At 48.0% G+C, this 3,802-nt stretch overlaps 1 protein-coding gene across 1 annotated transcript in view; it reads left to right on the top strand.

Moving 5' to 3' along the window:
- The first annotated feature begins 2,501 nt into the window (after positions 1 to 2,501).
- LOC122253624 (cell adhesion molecule Dscam2) overlaps positions 2,502 to 3,802 on the top strand; it is a 91,528-nt gene continuing 90,227 nt past the window's right edge. Inside the window, exon 1 of the mRNA XM_086532491.1 lies at positions 2,502 to 2,618. The gene's annotated coding sequence lies outside the window, so the exon portion shown is untranslated. The remainder of the gene's footprint in view (positions 2,619 to 3,802) is intronic.

Genomic DNA, 3,802 nt, shown 5'->3' with positions numbered 1-3,802 from the left:
ATAAAAGAAAAAAGTGTAGAAAAAAAGAACACATTCGCGAAACACAAAGGCTGTAGGTGCAGACGGGGATTGTCTTGCGCTGTTAGGTCAGGATAGTCCCTACTCAGCAACCTGCACAGTATCTGGCGGTCATTAAAGTAACTCTTTCCCTGGTCTCTGGGGGGGTGCCTTCGCGTGTTGGAAACTTGGATTTGTATCTCCATTTTTCAAATCAGAGATATAGACGACGTTAATAATTACCGCCCGATTACAATACGCCCCTGATAGAATCGAAAGTGGGGGTGATAATCGTAGCAAATCAACTAACGTATTTGCCTGGAGGCCAAGATCCTATGATCGAAAAACTCATCATGGCTTGTAGAAGTGTGTTTCCTCGGTAAACTGCGTGTTGGCTGATAGATACTATGATTATTTTTGTTAATATAACATGAATCAGGTAATTTACGCACATTATGTGAAATCCGTTCAAAAGCTGTTGACAGTGTAAATCACAAAATGCTGCGGCACAAATTGATCCCATAAAAGTGATTCGTTCTGGTGTACTAGTTAACTGAAGTAAGAGAACGCAACGATAAAAAATTAATGATATCATATCTTCAAACAACCAATAGTTTTTGGTGTTCCACAAGCACCATCTTAGGCCCAATCCAGTTACAGTGTTCTTAAAGGACTTATCATCCATTGCTCATAACGGAATGCCGAGGGCAGGGACGCCGAGGATTCACAGGGGCTCCTGTGTGTCTCAGTATATAACGTAATATACATTATTAAGAAATACTTCAAAATCACGCTTACACAAGCTAAATTATTCTTGTAAGTAATGGGCTTAAATAAAGCCCCAGAAACCTCAAGGCAGATTCATAGGTAGTCGACAGGATCATTGCCAAAACCCCAGCGACACAACCTTAGAATTTGGAAGGCAACCTAGCAAACCAAAACATTTCAGTGAAAAATGGTGGGAGTACCACTTGGACAGATACATGGAAATGTGAAACACACTTTGATATCATTCATCAGTAAGTAATGGGACATTAATATTTTCTAAATCAACTTAAATAATCATAGCTCTACGGATACTAAATCATGGTCGGGCTAACACCTTGCTCTTAGCAGAATATACACGGTTCAATGTAGGGGTTCAACCAACTAAACACAAATTCCAAAAAGGACCAAAATTACAAAATTTGGCGGCAAGAGTTGCCACGGGGGAATGTCATGTAAAGTCGAATCAGAGTACCCCTTAATATACAATAAGGAAAATGTTAAAAGTGCATCCTAAGGCATTTATTGAATACCTGTCTCTTAGACCTTCAAATTAATACAGGGATGCGATCCACCATGTTTATCCCCCTGCAAATGTAGGAACTTCAGCTGGCATTCAAACACCCAGGTATACGTTCCCCTATATGTAAATAGATCAATACTGAAACAGGGCAAGACAGGTACAAATGTCGTGGACCGAAAATTGAACTGGTGACCAGTTTATATTAAAAATCTTAACAACTTTGGTTTTTTTGAAAACAAAATTAAAGATCATCTTTTTACTCACAAGTGTATATTTGTAAGTATTCATAGAAGATAACCATTGAAATTTGGAATAAAAGGGTTGAATTTGAATTTGAAGTTGAAGTCTCTCTCCTCTCTGCTCTCCTCTCTCTCTCGCCCTCTCTCTCTCCTCTCTCTCTCTCGTTCTCTCCGCTCCGCGCTCTCGCTCTCTCTCTCGCTCTCGCGGCACACAGACACTCTCAACTTTTCACTCTCTCTCACTCGCACTCTCTCTTACGCTCACGCACTCTCTCCTCACTCGCTCTCATCTCGCGTTTTCAGTCTTGCACTCACTCCTTCTCTCATTCTCTCAATTCTCTCATTCATGTCACGCACTCCTTTGGCTCTCAGTCATTGGGTATCGCTCCATTCACGCAGCACTCCCTCATCCACTCACTCACCCACTCACTCCCTCATCCAGTCCCTCATCCACCCACTCACCCACTCACTCCCTCATCCACTCACACACCCACCCACTCCCTCATCCACTCACACACTCACTCCCTCATCCACTCACTCCATCATCCACTCACCCACTCACTCCCTCATCCACTCCCTCACCCACTCCCTCACCCATTCACTCAGCCCAGCCATTCACTCCCTAACTTATCCATTCACTCATCCACTCCCTCATTAACTCATCCACTCTCTCCCTCATCCACTCCTACACCCACTCCCTCACCCACTCCCTCAGCCCAGCCATTCACTTCCTAACGTATCCACTCACTCATCTACTCACTCATCCACTCCCTCACTAAATCATCCACTCTGGCTCTTCCTCCATTCCTTCACCCACTCTCTCACCCACTCCTACACCCACCTCCACCACATTCACTCCCTAACTTATCCACTCACTCACCCATTCACTCACCCCAGCCATCCACTCCCTAACTCATCCACTCCCTCATCCACTCCCTCATCCACTAACTCATCCACTCTGGCTCTTCTTCCACAGAGGCCCAAGGATCGCTGCCTCCGAGAATCAGCGAGCGAGCCGGGCGTGTGGTGGCTCAGGCTGGCACCCGCGTCACCCTTCCGTGTGTGGCACAGGGTCACCCGCCGCCGCACTATACGTGAGTATGATTGGTCGGTCTTTCAGTCCTCGTGGGTGGATGTGGGGTTGTTTTGGGTGTGGGTGGGGGTGGTGGTGGTGTTCGGGGGTGTTGTGTTGGTGTGGTGGGTTGTGGTTGACCGAGTCGGAATGGGAATGTTGTGCTTTTCGGGGGTGGTGGTTTTTGTGTTGTGTTGGCGGTTTTTTGAGGGTTCTGTTGCTTTGGTGGGGGTGAGTGTGTGGTGAGGGGTAGTGTTTGGATGGGGGTGGGGGATTGAGGGGGTATTGGTGGTGTGGGGCGTATCTTTGGCTGGGTCGATCGGTCAGGACCTAGGACGGGGTAATTGGGTGTTCCGTGTCGCTTGTGGGGGGGGGGAGCGTGTGTGTTTTGCGGGGGCCAGGGATCATCTGTATGCTTTTGTTTTGTGTCCCCCTTCGGGTGGCTTGTGTCTTGTTCGTGCCTGCGCACGTGGTGCGTTTGGTCTCTGTCCCTTCCTGATCTGTTGCTCCAGTCCTTCTCTGTCGCTTGCTCTCGCTGCTGGGGTCTCCGCTTTTCTCTCGTTCTCTCCTGTCTCTTTCGTGCTCGCTTCTCTCTCTCCGCTGCTCTGTCGCGTGGCCCCTCCCTCCCTCGCTCGCTCTGTCTCTTCGCGCTCTCTCTCTCGTGCTCTCTCGCTGTCTCTCTCCCTCTCTCTCTCCCCCCAGCCCCCTCCTCATCTCTCATCTCACCTCCCCTTCCCCTCACACCTCTCCTCCCTCTCTCCTCCTCTCATCTGTGCACGGCTCCGCTCTCCCGTAACTTCCCTCTCTCCCTCCCCCCCTCCCTCCCTCCCTCCCTCCCTCCCTCCCTCCTTCCCTCCCTCTCTCCCTCCCCCTCTCTCTCTCTCTCTCCTTCCCTCCCTCCCTCCCTCCCTCTCTATCTCTCTCTCTCACTCATTAGCACACACTACACTTAGCAAACCCATTGAGAAAACGATTCCCTCAGAAGTCATAGCAACGTCAGTGTTAAAGACCGTTACCTTAGGAAAGCCGTAACCATTAAAAACAACCAGGACATTGAAATTCAAGGTGCACTGCAACCCAACAGTTTTTGGCGTAAGTATTTGGCTAGTAAAGTAAAGCTGGAGTTGACACGGTATCTTTTTTTTTTTTTTTTTTTTTTTTTTTTGCCTTGGATTGTGGTCTTGTTATAAACCGCTGTTATTGCGT

The sequence above is a fragment of the Penaeus japonicus genome, unplaced genomic scaffold (genome assembly GCF_977035675.1).
Source record: "Penaeus japonicus unplaced genomic scaffold, GWHDUDI00000001_assembly GWHDUDI00000037, whole genome shotgun sequence".
NCBI classification, from domain to species: domain Eukaryota; kingdom Metazoa; phylum Arthropoda; class Malacostraca; order Decapoda; family Penaeidae; genus Penaeus; species Penaeus japonicus.
The sequence above is the reverse complement of the archived record's forward strand: the minus strand, read 5'-3'. Positions and strand labels throughout refer to the sequence as shown.